General features: G+C 41.1%; 1 protein-coding gene across 1 annotated transcript in view; it reads left to right on the top strand.

Moving 5' to 3' along the window:
- The window catches only part of POFUT3 (protein O-fucosyltransferase 3), a 469,410-nt gene that overhangs the window by 121,838 nt on the left and 324,134 nt on the right, over positions 1-23,438 (top strand). The window lies entirely within an intron of this gene.

The raw sequence follows: 23,438 nt of genomic DNA, 5'->3' as shown, positions 1-23,438 counted from the left end.
TATGGCTATAGATTATTATTTCCTAGAGGAAATCTGATGCAGTCAGCAATATGATGTTGTACTTATTTAATGCTGTTTTTTTCTATGACAGTCAAAGAATTCTGTACACACTGGTCATGTGGGCTACTCAGCAACTTATTTTGGTGACTGAGTCATTTGCCTGGGAAATTCCGTGCTCCCTGCTCTTGCCATTCCTGTCTCAGCACCTGATGTGCCCACCCTCTTGCTGCTCTTCAGCTGGTCTTGTTTATGGAGAGCCGTTACCACTAACAAATCAGAAAGGGTAATCTGTAAGACTACCATCATTGGGAAAGTTTCATTTCATGGCTGCCAGATTTGGAAGAAGATTCTGAATAATGGGGTGGGCTATTGACAAAGGGAATTGACCCGGGTCAAGGTGTCAGAGTATGGAGCCTTGGGAAGCTCGCAGGGCTGGAAGGGAAAGTTGTGGCACTGGGACCTTCATGCTTAGGTTACAGTGAAGCTTGGATCGCCAGGAAAGGGAAACAGCCCCTGTTAGAAAAGGCAAGTCAGGAGCTAAGGTTTCTTTGTGTCATTAGGAGGATGAAATTCTCTTCTTCAAAGAACAGTCTTTTCCAACCAAGAATACACATTGCATTTTGTGCATCCAAAGCCATAAATCCAATAGGCATTTTATGAACACTTAATTCACCTGGATCCCACAGTAGCTCTGTGGAGCAATGAGAAAGTTGAGGCTTACCTAGGATAAATAATGTTCCCACGGTCATGCAGCTGAGGGCAGATGCTATTCCTTGCCTGTCTGATTCCAGAACCTGTTCTATCACAGTGTTTGTCCAGGGGGAAACAGAGCAGATAATCTGCCTCCAGATAATTGGGAGTCAATGATGAATTTATGTATTTAATGGAAGCTAACACTTCAATGGTGTTCTCTGGGTGCCAGCTACTTTTTCAATGCTTTCCACATATGAACTGATTTAATGCTTACTATGTGCCTTGGACTTAGTTACTATCACTAACTGCATTTTACGGAGTGAAAGGGAGCTACAGAGCAGTTGAGTAACTAACCCAAGATTCGACAGTCAGCAATTGGTGGATTGTGTATCCTTGTGCCTCTTTTGATGATTTGTCCCTCTTGATTTTGGAAGGTAAAGAATAAAAAAGAACACCTTGGGATTGGATTTAACCTCCATACCACATGGTTTGATTTTCACAAGAGGGGCCAGGCCCGTGAAAAAAGAATATGAGTTTTCTCTGTGATTCCCCCCCGCCCCCAGTTGGAGAGGCTGTGGGGCAGGCACACAGCCTGCTCTTGCTCTGAAGCCGTGGTTTCACCTCTGGCAAGGGAAGCAAAGGACAGAAACATAAGCTGCCATCAATTGATTTCTTTTTAAACCTTAGAGGGGGAAAAAATAGGCAGATGATAACTCAGCACTTTAAAGCTTTGCAGATTGGGACGGTGTTAATCAAATCTCTAGGATAAAGTAGGCAGAGTTAGAGGGAGCAAAAGAGGATACCTAGAGGTCATTCCATGCTGTGAGTCCTGACTGTCACAGCTACTGCCCTAACTCGTTAAATTTTCCCCAGAGGTAATGAAATCAGGAGGGAGGAGACTCCACAGAGTGGAAAGAGCCTGGGGCTGAAGACATAACAATTTCTTAGCAATCTTATTGACTTTAAGTTCTGTATGAATCGACAGTGCAATATGAGAAGAGTGGGCACAACTGTGTTTTCCCATCAGATATAAAGTACACAGAATAGAGAATGTCAGAGGTGATGGTCCCATTTTCCTCTGTGTTGGTCAGAGCCCACCTGGAATTGGGTGTAGTAGGTCTGGGCATGATATTCACAGAGAGCGCAGCTGGCGTAGAGCCACCAGAATGCTTGTAACCATTAGCCCGAAAGAGAAGGCAGGATTATGACTGGGGAAGGGCTAAGGTTGGAACAGAAGCTGTCCCAGGCAGATGAGAGAAAAGGTGTGGATCTTGGGCACTGGCGGTTGACGCTTTCTAGAAAATCAAAAGGAAAAACCTACAACAGAGCAAAAAACAGTTTGTGCAACCAAGTACTCTAGTTAGTTGCATTTTGCTGTAATAACCAGAGGTTGGTTTTCCTTGACTAAATTTTTAAATTGCACTCTCACCCGACCACTTTCTCTATCCCACATCTTTACTTAATTTTCCTCTGTAGTCTTTATCAACACTTGACATGCTTTATTCATTTACTTATTTATGATCTCCCTCTATTAGAAATTACACTCACAAGGACATTCATTGTCTATTTCCTCCTGCTGTACTCCTAGTGCCTACGATTGTGCCTGACAGAGTAGGCGCTCAGCAGATAGGAATTGAATGGATGAACGAATGAACGAATGAATGAATGAATGAATGAGGTAGCAGCAGCAGAAATGGGGAGATACTGAAGATACGTGGTGGTCCACCTGTCTCACTACCCGGCTGCTAGAAGCACAGATGACTCTGACCATGGAAGATTATGAATGTCTTGTCAGCTGGAGGCTGAGTTAGATGATCATTTCTAGACTCGTAATTTTATGACACTTTGGGACTATGAAGGGAAAGGGTGAAAAGAGCTTTCTGGGAATTTGATATACATTATGGCTCCTGCTAATGCCACAAACTGGACAGAACAAACTCTAAAGTGAAACTTAAAGGTTTTCAGCTGTGGAAGAGTGAACAATCTGGGTGGAAAATGAGTTCTCCAGACTATTATAAACTTTCTTAGTTTTGGTGGTCTTTGGTGCCAGGAGAGATTTTGAGAAACTTTATTTGGAATATAAAAACCCATGTAGCTGTTAGAACTAACCCATCACAGCTGAAGGCTAAAAATAGAGAAAAGCAGGTGGTAGAGAAGATCAGGCTCATGTTCTCTGAAGGCTGTAGGGGAGAATCCTTCCTTCCTTCTTTGAAGCCAGCGAGGTTTCCAGCAATCCTTGGCATTCTTGGGCTTGTAGACGCCTTACTCGATCTCTGCCTCTGTTGTCACAGGGCATTCTCCTGTGCGTCTTCTGCTTCTGAGTCCAAAGTTCCCACTTCTTTTTTTTTTTTTTAAAGATTTTATTTATTTATTTATTTGACAGAGATAGAGACAGCCAGTGAGAGAGGGAACACAGGCAGGGGGAGTGGGAGAGGAAGAAGCAGGCTCCCAGCAGAGGAGCCCGATGTGGGACTCGATCCCAGAATGCTGGGATCACGCCCTGAGCCGAAGGCAGACGCTTAACAACTGCGCTACCCAGGCGCCCCCAAACTTCCCACTTCTTATAAGGCTACCTGTTACTGGGTCAGGGCCCACCTTAATCCAGTATGAGCTCTTCTTAACCAGATTATACCCACAAAGATCCTACTTCCAAATAAGGTTACATTCACAGGTTCTGGAAGTTAGGACATAAACATACCTTTGGGGAAGGGAACACAATTCTACTGACAATAAGATTATGTCAAAAATGCCAAGTTGGGCATCTGAGGCCTGAATGAACCAATTTTTCCTGGGTGGTCAGACCTTGCGTCCCACCCTGCCTTTTGGGGATTGTGTGTGTAACAGGAATAGGAATCCTCCTACAGTCTCCTTTCCATGTTCAGAAATTGCAGGAGAGTACACTCTCCCAAATTCTGACCTCGTAAGGAAAGTAAACATAATTGAAAATAAAAGCAATTTAATTTCAAAGTTTGTGCTTGGATCTTTGAGTAGCTAAGGTAAGGCTCTCAAAGGGCAGATTTCTCTATAATGAGATTATAGTTAATATTATTGTTGCTTCCCTTTGGATGAGAAACTAATGACGGTGTTCTCTTTCCCTTTCCAATGATTAGTTCAGGTTTCAAGAGAATTTGGGCCAATATGATTTATTTATTCTTCATTCATTCAACAAATATCTATTGAGTTTCTAGTACATGCCAGATACCTCTGAAATGTGGCTAAAAATGCTCTATGCATAAAATGTGCCCTCTGTTATTGATTTCTAAAGCTTATCCATGTTAAAAAAGATGTCTAAAAGAGCATGGAGGGGGGCACCTGCGTGGCTCAGTGGGTTAAGCAACTGCCTTTGGCTCCGGTCATGATCTCGGGGTCCTGGGATCGAGCCCTGCGTTGAGCTCCCTGTCAGCAGGAAGTCTGTTTCTTCCTCTCCCAGGGCTACTCACCCCCACTTGTACTGTCTTTTCTCTCTCCCAAACAAATGAATAAAATCTTTTAAAAATATATAAATAAATAAAAGGACATGGAAAAAATAGTAGTTTGTCTGGAAAACGGTAATACGCAAACAACTTTCAACTGGCGTGCAGGAGGTCTTCATGGCTACTCTGAAAATGCTGGGGATATAGTAGCAGCTAAGGCAAGATGGAGACTAAGCTGGTTTGAAGTTTCTGCAAAGAAAAGCCAGGGTGCCCATCCCATTGCGTATGAACAAGGATATGTTGCCGTCACAGTTGCCGACTCTGAGGATATGAGCCCTCAGATCAAGCTAATGCTTTGTTCAACAGAGCGAAGAGATGGAAAGAGCTCAAATCTCTGATGACATTTTTGAGTAACAGAACTGACCAAACGTTATATTAGGGCATTCTGTATTATGAGAAAGTAAATTCTGAAAATAAAGTCCAAATTGGGTTTGGACCGAGTTCCGATTTCTTTCATGCTAACGATATCACTGACTAGGCATCATTTATTTGTCTTTCTTAAATTCTGTGCAGTCTGTGAGCCACAGAAGAATAAAGGGGAGTGGCACCTCTCTGCTTACTAATATTGTTTTTTACTATGGTTGTTGTAGGAGATTTTAACTGTTGTGTTTTGAAAAAAGGAGACAGTTGGTGAGAAGAGAGTGCATTTATGGACGGGGTAACAAGGCTAGGAATTGAGTTGTGTCTTCAAGGAGACTGCATGTCAAATGCTTATCTTTTTCTTTTTTTTAAGCTCTTTCTCTAAAGCAAACAGTTTAAAAATATCTTGCTTTTTGTGTAATATGGTAGTTCTCCCCTTATCCATGGGGGAATATGTTCCAAGACCCCTGGTGGATTCCTGGAAATGTGGATAGACCAAATATACTGTTTTTTCCTATACATACAGACGTAGGACAAAATTTCATTTATAAATTAGGCACATAATAAGAGATGAACAATACTATAACAATTACAACAATATACTGTAATAAAAGTTATGTGAATGTCATCTCTCTCTCAGAATCTCTTATTGTCCTGCACTCACCCTTCTTCTTGTGATGATGTGAGCTGACAAAAAATGCCTGTGCAATGAGATGAAGTGAGGTGAATGACAGGCTTGAGGCTACTGTTGACCTTCTGACCATCTGTCAGGAGGAGAGTCATCTGCTTGGACTTCGGTTGACTGAGGATGACTGAAACCGTGGAAAGCGAAACCAATTAGGGTAAGGGAGGGGGGCTGCTATCATCCTTTTCAGTTACCTTCAATTTAGTAAAATCTCAACAGCTTTGAGCCCTGTGGTGGTATCCTGGGGAGTGGGAGGAGCGGGGTGTAAGAAGTAGAGCCTGCTTGGATTCATCACTGGCTGGTGCTCAAGAGGAGACTGCCCACCAGGAGTTCCCGTCAGCGAGCAGAACTGACGATGAGTGGAGGTAAAGAGTCGTTCAGTCATGGAGACCCGCGAAAGAGCAGAGTGCTCTTGGAAAAGCAGCTGCAGGGCGGAACTAAGCTTAGAGAAGAAATGGAACCAGCTCACCTTTCCCAGAATATACTACCCTATTCACCTTTGAGGGTGAGAGAAAGGCTGCCATTTGCATTGTAGTGACCAAGAATTTAAATTAAAAAAATTAATTATATCTCAGACATCTTAAATGATTAAAATAAGAATGTCCCTGTTAATTGGCACTGATCCTTTTTTGTTCTCTGTGCCCTTTTCAGGATCTCCTGTTTGAGCAATTTATATAGATTGCAGGCAAATATGTATTGCTCTGTGACGTGTGCAAGAGGCAGCTCTGCGTGTATGTGTGAGTGTTTAGCTCTACTAATACGTGTTCAAAGCCTTTAGGAATTTACATTTTGAGAAGTCGACTGCCTCCTTTCCCACCCTCCATCTGCCCCCTTTTAAAACTGCCTCGGATCCTTCCCCCTGGTTCTCACCAGCATGTGCTTCCAGATCTGGGGTGTGCTTTCTCTTATCTTCTTTATTTTGTCAAGTTTTAATTTAAATGTTTTCCCTCTTCTGCCATCTGCTTTTTCTCCCTTTCTTTTTCATTTCTATCTCTTCATTTTCCATTTTTCTATTTATCCCTAATAAGAACAATATACACATTGGGCGCCTCGGTGGCTCAGTTGGTTAAGCATCTGTCTTCAGCTCAGGTCATGATCCCAGCATCCTGGGATCGAGTCCCACACCAGGCTCCCTGCTCAACCGGGAGCCTGTTTCTCCTTCCTCTGCCCCTCCCCTCTTTCTCTCTCTCCCTCTCTCTTTCAAATGAATAAATAAAATCTTTTTTATTTATTTATTTTTTTTATTTTTTATTTTTTATTTTTTTTTTAATGATTTTTTATTATATTATGTTAGTCACCATACAGTACATCCCCGGTTTCCGATGTAAGGCTCGATGATTCATTAGTTGTGAATAAATAAAATCTTTAAAAAAAAAAAAAAGAACGATATACACTTTAGGTAATAGACTGGCCTTGCCATTTTTTCCTGTTGCCAAAAGGTAACACAGAAGCAAATACCCACACACTAGCATTTCCCGTTAGGAGAATCTGTTGTTGGACAGGGATTATTGTAAGAAAGAAAGAAATATGGGGGGGCTTGCTTTTATTCATTTATTTGTTTATTCTTTTTCACATCTTTAATGCTTTTCTTCTCCCTAGTGCTTTCTTGCTTCTTGTTTCTTGCTTCAGATTTTGTTGTTGTTCTTTCAGATTTTGTTCTATGTCTCTTATTACCACTTTCTCAAAACATTTGGGTATTACATTAGTCTGCCAGGACTGCTGTATCAAAGTACCAGACAGAGTGGCTTAAACACAGAAATTTATTGTTTCACAATAAATGAAGCTAGAAGTCCAAGATCAAGGGGTTGGCAGTGCTGGTTCCTTTATGGAACAGGGAGAAATCTGTTCCATGCCCTTCTCTTAGTTTCTACCAGCTTTTCTGGCAATCTTTCATGTTCTTTGGCTTGTAGACCCATGACCCCACTCTCGGCTGTCATCTGCATATGGTGTTCTCCCTGTGTGCATGCCTGTGTCTACATTTCCCCCATTTTTTTAAAAAATAAGGACATCGGGGCTCCTGGGCGGCTCAGTTGGTTAAGTGTCCTACTCTTGGTTTCAGCTCAGGTCATGATGTCAGGGGTCCTGGGATTGAGCCTCTCATTAGACTCTGTGCTCAGTGCTGAGTCTTCTTGTCCCTGTCCCTTTCCTCCCCCCCCTGCACTCCCTCCCTCCCTCTCTCTCTTGCTCTCTCGAATAAATAAATAAATAAAACATCTTTAAAAAAATAAAATAAGGACATCAGTTATGTTGGGTTAGGGCCCACCCTAATGATTTTATCTTAACTTGATCCTATGCAAAAACCTTGTTTCCAAATAAGGTCACACTCTCAGGTACTGTGGGTAAGGATACCAACATCTTTTGGGGAGACACAAATCAATCCATAACAGGTATCTTATGATTGGTTATATGACCAGTCTTCCATGGTGACCCAAACACTGCTGAATGTTGTGATTTCTTCTTTCCATGCCAGCAATACATCAGGGATCTCTTAGGGACCATCAAACTCACAAATTCTATGTTTCTATTTGTCAGAGATAGAACTCAGATCAAGTCTTGAATCTGGTGAACAGATCCACGTTAGTGTTTCTCAAGTGGTCACAGAATTATGGTTTTGGGATAAAACCTCCCTCATTCCTTCCTATTTTTAATCCACTCAGGTACAGAGAAGGCATTAATTATACACATATATCATGCAAAGTAATTAAGCAGGAGAGTTGGGTCTTGAAGACTTCCCTCAATACTCAGCATTGTTTGTGAGTTGCCATAATCATGTAAAGAAGGAAGCATTGCCTTAGATAGCTTCATTTTTCTCCTGCCAACTAGCTAGTTGGCTCCATTTACAAGTGGGACTTGGCTAAAATGTCTTTATCCACAATCACCTAAAGGATAATGTAATTTCAAAACTGTGATCAGAATTCATGAGACGGATTTTAATTTATTTCCACTGGCTACTGACTAAGGGCCTGGGAAAAATTGAGGATGATATTTAGAATCAGAAATGGAAATGTTGGAAGGGACAAAGACCCAAGGATGCATCAGTCACCTGACTTCACAGATGAGAGTCCTGAAATCTAGAGGCTGTACTTACTAGACTCGTCAACGAAGCAGAAGACCGGAGTCCAGGTCTCTTGGCTCCCAGCCCAATCTTCCTTTCAGAGGGAAGTTCCAATGGGGGTTTCTCTCAGCCTCTCTCTCAACAAGTACTCATCTCAAAGGTCTCAGGTGATGCTCTGGCAGAGAGATCTGAGGCTCTAGAATGTTAGGGCTCAGCAGAGCGTTGTAGAGCATCTAGTCTTGAGAATAGACTCTAGGCCAAACCCCTCACTTTACAGAGCTAGAAACTGGGACCCAGAGAAAAGCTGATTGTGTTCCTGCCACTAGCCAGAGACAGAGCTGTGACTACAGCAGGGGTCTCCGGGTGGAGCTCAGGAGGAATTCTTCTCATTCCATTTATCTCCTTTGTTGCCTTATTGACTATAACTCTTTGTTCTGCCTTAATATTTAGTCATTTCTTTAAGGTTTATAGTATCCACCTTTATCTTATCGCAGTCTGAGTTCAAGTAATATTATACCACCTCTTTTTTTTAAATTTTAATGTTTTTTATTATATTATGTTAGTCACCATACAGTACATCCCTGGTTTCTGATGAAAAGTTCTATACCACCTCTTTACATATACGAATTTTATTTCTCTTTTCCCAGCCTTTAGGCTATTGCTGCATTTTACTTATGTAAATGGTACAAACCCCCAAACACATGGCTATTATTTTGTTTGAATAGGCAATTATATTTTAAAGAGATTAATTAAAAAGAAAAAGGACTCATATGTTTTTCCCAGTCTTTTTGTTTCCTGTGCTCTTCATTCCTTTGTGTAGACCCACATGTCCGGGTGGTACCATTTTCCTTTGGTGATCCAGTTTTTCAGCTTTTCTAGGTCTGGGAAAGTCTTTATCACACCTTCATTCTTGAAGGATAGTTTTTGCTGGATGTAGCGTTCTACGTTGACAAACTCTGGCTGCCTTGGTCTCTTCAATTGGGAAATCTGCTGGGCTTTTCCTGGGTCTCCCTCCTGGAGCTACAGCCTGGAAATTTCTCAAGCCAGCAAGCTGGGGTGAAGGCATCAGAGGGCTCATCTCTTCTGTTTTCCACTTCTTAGAGATCACTGTCTTTCATTACCTGATGTTCAGTGTCTTAAAAACCATTGTATCATAGAATGTGTCTGGTTTTTTTTGGGGGGGGGGTTCAGGTAGAAGGGTAAATTTGGTTCTTGTTAATCCATCTTGGCTCCATGCAGAAGGCTGGGATGGTAGAGATTTAATCTTAGTGATTTGGAGGATTTCCCACTCCTTCAGGGTTTTATCAAGGGTTGGGGCACCTCCTGTAGTACTGAGACATGGACTGACAGGAGCCCATCTGGTCCTGAACCACTGATTTGTGTAGGTGGCTGCTGTGACGTCATTGGTCTCCATGATCCTATGGCTCTGTTAGCTCTTTTGCTGCTCCTGGGCTGTGCTGGATATCCAGGAGTCTTTATGATTCTGTTATCCCCTAGACCCAGCATCATGTAGCCATTCTTTCTCTTTCTGTGGTCTGTTCACTTCCCCAGGCCTTTGATGGGGAGCATGGGCATGTTCTTCTCCCAAGAACACACTGATTTCTTGGCTCTTACCATCTCTCTTTCTTCACCTCTTTCTGTCCCCCTGCCTCTATTCCCTCCTTAGTTTTGGGGAAATCTTTTTCTTATCTGGAGTGTGAGTGGACATTGGGGTCTTGTCTATAAGCAAATCCAAATTCTCAAGGGCTTGGGGCCTTGGAAACACAGAACAAAGCCTCTCAAGCCATTTGTGCTTCCTGCCTGTCACATCCTTCTCTGTAGATAATATAGCAAGCGGATCATTTGCCTAAAGAGAGGAAGTAGGAAAGAGGAAATACCATGATAAAAAAGAACTTTTCCAAAACAGTGATATCAAAGTAATGAAAAGTGCTCTTCATTTTGCTGGGACATTTACTTTTTGAACGTATTCTATTTGTAGTGATCTAGAAGTAACAAAGTATTTTTTAAGGAAGGGTGTGCTAAACAGAGGCTTAACTTCTTTAATCTTTTTTAGTTTTACTATATTGGTATGGTAAATGTAAGCTAGATTTGGGATATATAATTACTTGGCTGTATTCAACAGTAATGTTCAACATGGCACACAAAGCTGTTATTTTTAGCATCTTGAATAAAGATGTTTTCTCTTCTTAGCTCTTGCCTTCCCTGCCACATCCATTCAAATTAACCTTGATACATTATTGATGTATCCTTAATACTTGGCTTCTATACATAATTTTTAACCAGTAAACATCTTTAAAAGATCTAAGATGCTTAATTTCATAACTGTGGAACTTTGACGTATTTAGCGTGGCCTGGCTTCCAGCCCTGCAATGCTCCTTTCCTATAGCTGTGGGCACAAGACCCCCAAACAGCCCCATGCCTGTCTCTAGGACTAATTTTTTTTAATTAAAGATTTTATTTATTTATTTGACAGAGAGAGAGAGGCAGCGAGAGAGGGAACACAAGGAGGGGGAGTGGGAGAGGGAGAAGCAGGCAACCCGCTGAGCAGGGAGCCCGATGCAGGGCTCGATCCCAGAATGCTGGCATCATGACCTGAGCTGAAGGCAGACGCTTAACGACTGAGCCACCCAGGTGCCTAATTCTGACCTCAAAACAGGTGAAACTTATGATCCTTATGCCCACACTGGGAGGTAAATTTCCAAGTGGCTCCTGGGTTGCCTTTGTGCTCCAAGCTCACAAACTGTGCTTTTGATGTGTTTCTGAGACACAGATCCACCCTGTCCCAGTTCTGGTGCTCAAGCCCCTCTCACCAGCAGATCTAATATTGCTGTTCTCCCAGGATTGGGTTATTGCATTCTGGCAGAGAGAATGGGCCTTTCTGTCTTTAGACAGTCTTCTGCGGGGTTAATGATATGCCCACACATCTAGATTTCTCTGTCTCCTATGATCAGATCCCTCAGGTTATAGCTCTGCCTATTTACTGAACACTATGGTCATCAGAAGCCTTTTCTAGCATACTTTCCCCTATGACACACACCATTTAAAGCGATGTTATTTCTTAAGAACTCCTATTGTGGCTTATATAGCAAATCCTTTGCCTTAGTAAGCAACACTATGTAGCCAGTGTCCAGTACCAAATATTTCAGCTGTGTGAGATATATGTCCTCCCTGCATCTACTAGAAGGCAGCTTGGCCCTACATCTCCATGTCATAGTCTAGCCTGAGTTAGATGTTAAATGCATATATGTATTGCACACACCCACATAGCTAGTCAGGGTAACCCTGGAATTATGTGGTCTTTCCCCCTCTCAGCTATACTGAGACCCCTTTAGAGAACTGGGTTCCTTCCTGAGGACTCTGTTCTTCCACTTGAAAAAAGGAGAATTATAGCTGCCCTCTCATGGATGTTATGGACAGGAATGATGGTTATAAACAGATATTCCTCAAACTGTTAGCATGGTTGCTTCTGAAGAGTGGAATTGTGTGTATATGGGGGGAGATCACTTTCAATTTTATTATTCTGTTTTATTTAATTATACACAATGAGAAATTATTACTTTCATCATCATCATGGTGAAAAAGTAGAGAAAATGAGTTTGAAAGAATAATTCAGGCCAGAAGCTAGAGTCTATTGCTTCTATGCTTGGACAATTTTAAGATGCTTTATTGTAGTAGAACTGATTTCTGATCTTCTGTGGTAACATTTCAACCGTCCAGTCAGTCCTCTATAGGAGTTTCACTAGGTTGGGAAAAGAGGGACAGCTTGACAGAAAGAGGGCATTCTGAAAAGGGCTGTCAATTCTGAATAGAAGAACATGGGTCCGAATTGCTAGACAGAGATCTGCCAGAAACAACAGCTTAGACCTTTTGATTGGGGGTCCCTCTGTGAGCTGTTAAACTGTGCTTCTCTATCCTCTCATGCTCCTGCTGCTCCAAATCCTGTTGCTTTCTGGTAGAAAATCTGTCCCATTCTAGGGAAGGACCACCACATGCTCTCAACATCCAAGTAGTTACATCACTGCTTTCAAGATCAGCATGAGTCCTATGGTTGAAAGAGACTTTCTCACCATCTGTAAGAATACTAGCTGCCATTTTCCATCTGTCATTACAGACTTCACAATACTTGACTAAGGCACAGAGCCATCAACACTGGTATAGTCAGACTTGTATTCAAATATTAGCCTTGCAACTTAAAGGCTGACTATTCATGGACAAGATATCAAACCAATCTATGCATCATTTTTCTTTGTGTGTAAAGTGGATATAATTATAATCCCAACACTATAGGGTTGTTATGAATGTTAAATGAGATTGTGCATGTAAAGGATTTAGCAGAGTGACTGGAATATTGTAAATCATCATGAAAAGTAAGTTATTGCTGTTGTTGTCATTGTTATGTTTCTAAGGGACAAATATTTAGTAACGAACAATAGGGTGATAATATCCCTTACCTCCATTACTTCCTGGTTAGAATACCCATGTGGTCTACGGCCATATCACTCTAAACATGCCTGATCTTGTCAGAATACCCATGTGGTGCCTTTTTCTCAGATTTGGTGGTTTCTTGTTTAAGAAGATTCCCTGTTATCTTTAGATAGGATTCTTTCAGAACAATGTCTCTTTGGTCTTGAAGGTGCCCTGTTTTGGGGTATGGATCATGCCACTGGAAATTTTTTCCACAGCTAGTGAAACATCACACCAGAGTCAGACTGTGCCTCACTGAACCATCACTCTTGCTGGAGGTGTTCCAACAATGGTGCTCTTCCCAGACAAATAGGACATCTGGGTGCCATTGCTTTAGCGTCTCCCATTTTCATAACAGTTCACGTTGAAAGTTAAAGTAAATGATGAAGTAACTTAGTCCAGAGAAGCAATTTGTATGTCAAGGAACTGTCATATATTCAGCATTTATGAGTTAAGAATTAATATGTATCTGGCATCCTGCTGGGGGTTGGGTGAATGAAATAGGCATGGTGCCTGCCCTTCATGGAGCTCACTATTGGGTGGGTATGGGAATGAGGCATGTAGGCTAATAAGTAGGTCAGCAAATGCATAAATATGTAATTATAAAATGAGGACATCTAACATAAGGAACAATGGGGTAGGGATCAAAGGAAGCCTATTTTAAACAGTAATATTTAACATGCAACTTTGAGGATAAGAGCATTCCAGACAGAGAAAATGGCAAAACAATGACTCCAAGGCAGTGATAATCTCAGCTAGTCCAGGGAATTAAAAAGAGGAAGTTTGGTTAGAATGTACTGAGGGGGGAAGAGTGAGTCAACAAGGTAGATAGTATGAACAGAGGGGGAGGGGGCAAGATCATGCGTGGTCTTGTGGGCTGCAGTATTGTGTGTGAGGATTCCAAAAAAGAGATGGAGAATAGATTAAAGGAAAGCCAAGGAGGAAACATCCCTCTTCCTTTCCTTTCTTCCCCTCTTCCCTTCTGTTTTCCTTCCTTCCTTCCTTCCTTTCTTCCTTCCTTCCTTCCTTCCTTCCTTCCTTTTCTAAATATTTGGCAAGTGCTTACTATGTGTCAGTATAATTCTAGTTTCTAGAGATACTGAGCTAAACAAAGAGATAGAAATTCAGCCTGGTGTTTCAAACATTGTATTTAGGAGGCCATTGCTGTAGTCCAGCATAGAGGGGTGGGGACCAGGTGAAGGAGTGGCAGTGAAGATGGACAGAAGTGGGAGAGTTTTATATCCCTCCTTATATCCCGCTGCCACCCCACTCGTCAGCTCGCAATGCCAATATTTCACCTAGCTCCTGACTCGGGAGCTCTCCTGCCTGACCTCTTCCCTACCTCGCTGTCATCTGACTCCATGTCTCATTTCCAGAAAATGATGATGATGAGAAAAGCCAGAGAAAGAGCCTGAAAGTACAAATCAATATATGAATTAGAACATGAATCAAATGAACGGGAGGAAATGTTTGAGGAGAATGAATGATGGCAGAATGCCAGCATCAATGTGCCCACTGCAAGAAGAATGGATCTTGTCTTAGGGAAAGGATGGGTTAACGTGGTCCACTTGGAGAGATTATGTATAGGATTTTATAAAGTCAAATTCTCAATCAATTTTCCGGTTCTGACACCGAGGGAGGGTTGAATCTTGGGGCTTCTACCTTAGTTTTTTTTTTTTTTTAAGATTTTATTCATTTATTTATTTGAGAGAGAGAGCATGAGAGAGTGGGGAGAGGAGCAGAGGGAGAGGGACAAGCAGACTCCACACTGAGTGCTGAAACTAACATGGGGCTCGACTTCATGATCCTGAGATCATGACCTGAGCCAAAATCAAGAGTTGGTCCCTTAACTGACTGAGCCACAGAGGCACCCCTACCTTAGTTTTAAAGAAAACAGCATGCATTTTAAGAACCCATTGTAACCTAGAAGCTAGATTCTAGAAAGACAGAAAAGAGGCATTTCCCCATAGGTTTCTTCTGTTATAGCCACTAGTGGCTCTTGAGCATATAATACTATGTCTAGTCTGGATTGACATGTACTATAAGTATAAAATACTCATTGGATTTTGATGACTTAGTATAAAACCAAGAATATAAAATCTCTTGTTTAATAATTTTTATATTGGTTATATGTTGAAATATTTTAGAAGTTGGGGTAAATAAAATATACTGTTAAAATTACCCATTTCCATTTACTGTTTTTAAATATGACTACTAAAAATTTTAAATTATATACACAGTTCTCATTATGTTTCTATTGGATAATACTGCTCTAGATAATAACAGTAACTAACACTTATTGGCACCCAGTGTGTTCTTTTTTTTAAATCTTAATAACCAAAGACACTGTTCTTTTTTTTAAATCTTAATAACCAAACTTTATTTTAGATCAGTTTTAGGTTTACAGAAAAATCGAGCAGAAAATACAGACAGTTCTCATGTACCACCCCCCCGTTCCCTTATTATTAATATCATTCATTGGTGTGGTACATTTGATGAACCAATATTGACACATAATTACTAACTGAAGTCCATAGTTTACATTAGGGCTGCTTTTCATGTTATTCAATTCTACAGGTCTTAATAAAAGCATAATATCATGCATTGTCTATTACAGTATCTTACAGAACTGCCCTGAAGATTCCCTGGGCTCCACCCATTCATTCTTCTACCATCCCCCAAATCCTGACAAGGACCGATCATTTTATTGTCTTTGTCATTTTGGCTTTTCCAGAATATCATATAGTTGGCATCAAGCAGTATGGTGACTTTTCAGATTGACCTCTTTCACTTATCAATATGCATTTAAGACCTTGCCATGTTTTTTCATTGCTTGATAGCTCATTTCTTTTTCTTTTTCTTTTTTTAAATTTAAATTCAATTAATTAACGTACAGTGTATTATTAGTTTCAGAGGTAGAGGTCAGTGATTCATCAGTCTTATATAATACCCAGTGCTAATTATCATGTGCCCTCCTCAATGTCCATCACCCAGTTACCCCATCCACCCCACACCCCCAGCACCCCTGAGTTTGTTTCCTATGACTAAGAGTCTCTTATGGTTTGTCTGGTCTAAGCATGTTACATGTGATTTCTAATTTTAATCATCACAACAAATTTAAAGGTACATACTTACATCGTTCCATTTTTAGAGATAAAGAAAATAAGGAATAGATGGATTAAGTAAGTTCTCAAACCTCCTACAAGTGGGCAATGAAAGAGCTGGGATTTCTGACCCAGCCAGGCTGGCTCCAGAGCTCACATTCATTCACCGCATTACTCTACCTCTTGGTGTTGAGTTGAGAGTTGCTTCAGAATTTTATACGGAGTGAAGAGGGTATAAAGAGGCCAACAAGGACTTGATGCTTTTGTGTACTAATTAGCAATTCTAGGCTGTAAGAAACACACACACACTCAGGTTGCCTGAGTTGATGGGGACTTATTATAAGGATGGAGAAGTAAGCAAAGAGTCCTACCAATGTTAACATCAGGTTTCATCGGGAACTGGAAAGTTTTTCAGGATATCACAGTGATTCCAGTGTAAGCCTCAGCTCCCAGACTACCATTCTTGGCTCGTGGCTTCTTTTTGCCTCTATCTGAATCCATTACTGACTGTCTCATAGTGTCTATTTACTTAGGACTACTAACTGCCTTTTTTTTTTTTTTAGAGATTTTATTTATTTATTTGACAGAAAGAGGGAGAGAGAACACAAGCAGGGGGAGCAGCAGAGGAAGAGGGAGAAGCAGGCTCCCTGAGGAGGAGCAGGGAACCCGATGCGGGGCTCTATTCCAGGACCCCAGGAATATGATGGGAGCTGAAGGCAGAAACTTAACTGACTGAGCCACCCAGGGGCTCCCTAACTGCCTTTTCTTAGCATACTTCTCATTTGCTTCTACACATCTTTGTTGTCTCTCAGATTTGCATTCTGAGTTGCAGTCCACAGGCAACCAGATGGGCTGGACTGGATATTTCCTAATACAGACTGGTTCTAGCAAGCAGAATTTCCTGCCAGACTCCCTCAGGTCACTGGCCTTCATTATGTTTAGTTCTATTTGGGACAACAGCCATCATCAATTGGCTACAGACAGCGTTCCAAGATCATATGACCCATGTAATGATGTGATAACGGGGTTTATTGGTTATGTCACTAAGTGCATTTACCTCCATTCATTCATTCACTAAATATTCACTGAGTGTCTGCTATGTGCAAGTACTATTCTTGACTTTTGGAATTCATCAGTGGGGAAAAAAGGCAAAGATCCCTGCTCTCATGGAGCTTACATTCTAGCTGAGGGAGATCAACAATAACTAAGGATCACAATAAATAAAGTACGTGTGTTAGAATGTGATAAGGACTATGGAGAAGGGAGTAGCATGGGATAAAGAGTGTTGCCTAGGGGGAAGCAGCTTGCATTGTGTGATTAGGGTAGGCCCCAACAAGAAGGCGAGCTATGCATAAAACCATGAAGGAGGAGAGGAAATTAGCTAAGAAGGAACTGGAGAAAGAGCATTCAGGCAGAGAGAAGAGTTAACGCAAAAGCTGGAAGCCTGGCATGTTTAAGAAACAAGGAGGTTAGAATGGCTGGAGCAGAATGAGGAAGAGGAGGAAATAAGTAGGGGATAGAGTCTGAGATGTCAGATCAGGTTGCAGTTTGTATGCATTTGCAAGGATTATGGCTTTTACTCCAAAGAAACAGGAGTCATCGTCACGGGTTTTAGCAGAGGAGTGCCATGACCTGACTTACCTTCTAGGAATACTCTGGATGCTGTATTGCAAGTAGACTGTCAGGAGGCAAGCATGAAAGCAGGGGTCCTGTTAGCAGATTACTGCAATGTTCCAAACAAGAAAGGATGGCTATTTGTGCCTGGGTGACAGGAACAGAGGTAGTGAAAAGTGGCTAATTCTGGATATATTTTAAGCTAGAACCAAAGAGGATCTGCTCACAGATTGGATGTATGGCATGAAAAGAAGTGTAAAGTCAAAGATACAAGGTTTTGGACGCAAGCGATTGGTGGGATGGAGTTACCACTGACAAAGATGAGGAAGGCTATAGGTACAACAGACACTGGGGTGTAGGAATGATCAAGTTCAGTTCGGCCACACTGAGTTTGATATGAATGTAGGCATTCAAGTGCACATGCTGATAAGTGGTCGGATATTTCAGTTTGGTGTTTGCAAGGGAGTTCTGGGTTTATGATATATATTTGAGAGCTTTCGGAATGTAGATAGTTTTAAAGCCATGTTTTAAAGCCATGAGACTTGATGAGCTCACCAAATTAGTAAAGGTACATAGAACACAGAAAAAGGCCAAGGACTGAACTCTATGGTATTGCAACATTAAGAGCTTGTTTAGAACAAAATCCCACAAAGGACACTGAAGTCACTGGTGACTTGGAAGAAAAGCAGAGTTGTAGTGTCCTGGGAGCCAAGTGAAGAGAATGGGTTAAGAAGGAAACAGTGTGAAACCACGTAACAGGTGAAGTAAGAAGAGGACAGAGAACTGACTATGGGATTAACAATGTGGAGGTTATTGGTGCCTTCAAAAAGAGCAGTATCTATGGAGTGGGGTGGTGGTGGATGCTAACCAGAGTGGGTTTAAGAGATAGAAGAGAGGAATGAGAGACGGAGAGTATAGATAACTTTCAAGGATATCTGCTACAAAGTGGAGCAAAAGAATCCAGTGTAAGTTGATGGGAGAAGTGGAGTCAAGAGGTTTTACTTTGTCTTCCTTTTCTATAATGAGAGGGGCTTACATGTATGCTAATGGGAGTAATTCAGTGGGGAGTGAAAAATGGAGGATATAGAAGAGAAATGAGAATTCAAGAGTGAAGTCCCAGAGTATACAGCAGGGATGGGATCTGGGACCCATGTGGAGGGTGTGATTTTAGACCGCAACTTGAGAAGTTGATCCATTAATAGGGGGGATGGTGGGAGATAAGCTGTGGGAGTCTGCAGAAGGTCACTTCTGAGTGGAGTGGAAGAAGTAGGAGGTAATGTCATGAGCTGAGAGAGAGCATAGTGGAGTTGTGGATTTAGGTAGGTAAGAGAAAGTTTGGGATAATCTTCTAGGAAAATGGGAAAGTGAATGGATTCTAGACAGGGATGGGATTCCATAGTCAGCAAAGCCAGACCTCTAAGAATAATAAATGACTGTTCCCTGGTGGTTTTTTGGTTTTGTTTTGTTTTAATGCAATGAAATTTGCCATTTACCTGGTTGAAATGAGTCAAATGGGGGCACCTGGGTGGCTCAGTCAGTTAAGCGTCTGACTCTTGATTTTGGCTCAGATCATGATCTCAGTGTTGTGAGATCAAGCCCTATATCGGCCTCCATGCTGAGCATGGAGCCTACTTGAGATTCTCTTTCTCCCTCTGCCCCTCCCCACTTGCTCTTCTCTCTCTTCTAAAGAAAAAAAAAAAAAAAAAAGAGTCAAATGCTGGCCAGGCGGGGCTATTGGCAAAGGAGAAGAAAGGAGATAGATTTTCAAAAGCTGAGCCAGAGCTGGGCATCAGTGATTAAAATGAGCAGGTAATTCATCTCCTTTATTACATGTCTGGTAACTGCTTAACTAGCTCTGAGAGACAGAATGACATACAGCCATATCAGAATTTGGAGACCAGGAGAGATGTCATTCTGCATCCTGGCTGTGGCCCGGTGGATTAGAGAAATAGATGAACAGCTCCCTAACTTATCACAGTGTGAAATGAGAAAGCTCTCCAAATGTTCCGCCTGCAGGTCTGTCACATTAGACTTGATTTCCAAGTTTGGAATCTCCATAGCCTCTAAATAAGAGAAAAAAATTAAAAAAAAAAACCAGAGCCAGGGTGAAAAGTGATGAGGACAGCAGGATGAGGATGGGATATTTGCTGTCTGCCTTTATCCTCTGATAAACCAAAACCTCTCCACTATGATTTCCAGAGGACTTGACTATGAATATAAGACATACAGTCATATCAGAGGACTGGATGGTATCAGAGAAACCCGCTCTAATTCTCTCGAGAGAAAATAGATGTGATTATCAAATTTTGTTTATTTTTGGGACTTAGTGAAATCATATTAGCAGCCTTCTGTAATGTAAAGTCTTTGGTGTAATTCTGATGCTGAATGCATCATTACGCATCTCACACCTTAGTCTTTTAGATTTTTAAAACACCGTTTTGTTAAAATGAATGAAAATGAATGCCTTGGGGAACAAGTTCTTCAGTCTCTTTACTCCTGCTCCCATAATCTGGGGCTTAGACCAAGAACTGGGGAACTCAGAACTCCTTCTGGTCTGTAAGACCCTCACGTAGGTCTCACAGCCTGACTCATACCTGTGGAGGTGCTTAGAAAAGCATCTGATTTTCTTTCTTCCAGAGCAAAAGTACAGGCCAACCTATATGAAGTGGAGACTACATCTGTATTATTAATCTGTTCTAAATCTGAAGCATGGAGAGTATTTACCAGTCAGGAATGTGTTAGTGACCTCAGATTTGACCTGCCCATCATACTGTGCCTATCAAAGACACAGTGAAACAGAGGGTAAACCAGAAGGACACTCTATTCCTTAAGCATTCATTACACTGTTGCTGAGATTTACCAGAAATTCAAATTAGAAAGGAGGAGACACAATGAAGGTAGAGTTTCCTGACTGTTTTTCCCCCAAGAATCTACCTTTCAATTTAAGCGGTATTTATCGAGCACCCAATATGCCCAAGGACTGTTCCTTTAGATGGATTTGGCTTTTAGACAAGAGCTAGTGAGAAGACCATCTATTTCCTGTTGGTAGGTTTAACATGGTTTAGAGGATTGCCTTCTAGGACTGGAAAGAGATTGACATTTATACATTGATTAGCATTCTCTACCCATAAATCGAATAGGTGGTGACAGAAAAAGCTACAAATCTTCCAGAATTACTTACCCAGTGGCTAAAATTTCCACTATTAAGAAAAGAGAACACCCACATACTTGAGCTAGTGTACTGACTGTCCATGAATCCTTCCTAAAGTGTAGATGTCTTTAGGGGAACAGATAACTCTATTTTAACCATTTAGACTTTGGTGATAGATGAGTTTCTCACATAATTTGTTACTGTTTGGAAAGTGAAGAGAAAGATCATGAAGGAGTGGAACACTACACCTGGAAGTCTTTTTGCAGAGTACCATGGGTTGACCAAAGTGGTTTCACAGCAGAAGGGCTAAGAAGCCACTGGCCGCACTGAAGTTGTTTAGGTCAGAGAAAGAGCAAGTCAAAGCAGTGAGGGAGGACAGACTTTATATGCCCTAACCATCAACTTTTGATTACTCAACAATTTTATCTAGGGCTACTCCTTGCCTCAAATCTGTTTAGTTCTTTCTAACAGACTTTGGGATTGTCAGAACAACGTTCAACACTTAGCTTAGTTAAAGATCAGTGACTTAGGACCTTAGGAATCAGTGTCAAGTTCAAGCTTTGTCTTTACCATTCAATGCCCACCTTTAGGCAAATCATTAACTTCAAGAAACCTCAGGTCTCAACCTATCAAAAGAGATATTACAACAAATCCTTGATATTGGAGCAGAATGCCTTTCATAAATTATCACATTTGGAAATATTGTTCTATAATATCCTTACCTCTTTTTTTTTTAAAGATTTTATTTATTTATTTGACAGAGATAGAGACAGCCAGCGAGAGAGGGAACACAAGCAGGGGGAGTGGGAGAGGAAGAAGCAGGCTCATAGCAGAGGAGCCTGATATGGGGCTCGATCCCATAACGCCAGGATCACGCCTTGAGCCGAAGGCAGGCGCTTAAGCACTGTGCCACCCAGGCGCCCCTATAATATCTTTACCTCTTAAGTTTTAAAAAATTGGAACAGTAAAATGTTTAACAGACATATTTCTAATATTTAATTAACATAAATATAATATGATAAATTTTTATATACATATACATCTGTGAAATCACCAGGCCCACAGCTAAGATAACAAACATATCCAGTATCCACCAAAATTTTCTTATATCTCTTTGTAACCTTGCCCCCCCCATCCTCCACCCCATCCACATATCATTAAAATTTAAGTTACACTTCAAATCAAAGGAGCCCATCTTGGCCTCAAGTAGACAAGTTGTATCAGGATATGGATGTTGAGCAACTGGCCAAATTCACTCAGTTTAGGAACTTCTTTGCCACATTATATTGTCATAGAACAGACAATTAAAATATATAATGGCAAAATTCAAAATTAATCTATGTAATATATTTTCAGTGCTCTTCGTGACTGATTAAATCTAGACAAGCTGATGGCTTATCATTCACTTCATGGGCGATTTTCAGGACAAATGCAATAATATATGTAAAAGTTCCTCATAAACTATAATGTGCTATATGTACCAAAGGTATAATTTTTATTGTGAAGGTCACTATTTTTCCCATATGGCCCCACGCATATGAATCTTTTGGTAGCACATACAGCTTCTCTGAGTCCAGTATTAATGATTAATTAGACATCCTTGTAAGGGCTCCAAATGTTTATTGCTATGATGGAACCACTTTGCATTGGCTTTGAGGGAAAAAGAATAAAACTAAAATGACCATGGGTGAATCTTTTAAGGATTTTGGGACATAGAGTGTAGTACGTATGCATAATCCATAATTTAAATAATACCTGGACTAATAATACCAGATGAGGATATACAGTAGACAAAATCAACCATGAACATTTCCCTAGTCTATTCTGTCTCTGTTAATCCTTAGGTAACACATTCAGACTTAAAAAGCCTCTTTTCTCTATGATACCTGTATGGAGAGATGATGGGCTAAGGACAATAGCATGAACTGAATACCGTGAAGACTTCATGAGTTTCATCAGCCTCAAATATAATCTTGGCAGTTGTCAGAGTCTATACGTTCATAGAGTAAGGTATTCGATATCTTGGAGATAAGACAAGTCCATTTACAACATGAATATATTTCCTGGCTTTCTCCCTGACCTAAGAAAGTAATACCTATAAAGTACAAAAATCCCTGCTCAACCAAGAGAGCTCCAGTTCTGAAACCTCTTGAAGTAGGATAATTCATGGTTGAAGAATGAAAGGGAAAAAGGTTAGGGGACTGAAAATTTACCTGAGGGCAGATAGGAGAATGCCAAAGACCTTCAAACAGTAGTAAAATAGCTCTTAAAATAGTTGTAACAAATACTGTCCATTTCTATGAAGCTTTCACGCAGAGATGACTCTGTGAGAAGATGCTTGTGTGAGAGAAGGGAAGGGGGTGGATTATAACTGGAAAGAGGAATCATCGGCACCTTCCTCTTCCATATCCTGGATGTTCATATTCCAAGGTCTGTTCGGGAACGTGAATTCCATGCCTGTGGCTTTAGCAGGAATGGCATTGTGTGAAGGGCTTCAGGCTCCTGAGTGAGCTTTCGCCTCAAGAAAAATGCATTGGAGCATGCTAAGTAGTCTATTTTTAAAAAAACTCTTTGCTCCTTGTTATCAGTTGAGGTCAATTCCTTAAACTCATTCCTTTGGGTTTTGCTTTTACCTGTGTTCAAAGAGGAGTCTTTAAGTGCTAAGTGTTAATCAATTGATTTCTTTGAAAGGTGTTTTCTTTTCAGAAGGTTTTTCCAGTATTCTGTGAGAAATACTGCCAGCCTACTTTGCTAGTCCCTGGGAAGGGCCGGGTGATGGGCAGATATCTCTCTAATATGAGGGCCTCCTCCTGCTCTGTCTCTATATCGTTACTCCAAG

The sequence above is a fragment of the Ursus americanus genome, chromosome 27, assembly GCF_024610735.1.
Source record: "Ursus americanus isolate L20-20 chromosome 27, mUrsAme1.1.p, whole genome shotgun sequence".
NCBI classification, from domain to species: Eukaryota; Metazoa; Chordata; class Mammalia; order Carnivora; family Ursidae; genus Ursus; species Ursus americanus.
The sequence above is the reverse complement of the archived record's forward strand: the minus strand, read 5'-3'. Positions and strand labels throughout refer to the sequence as shown.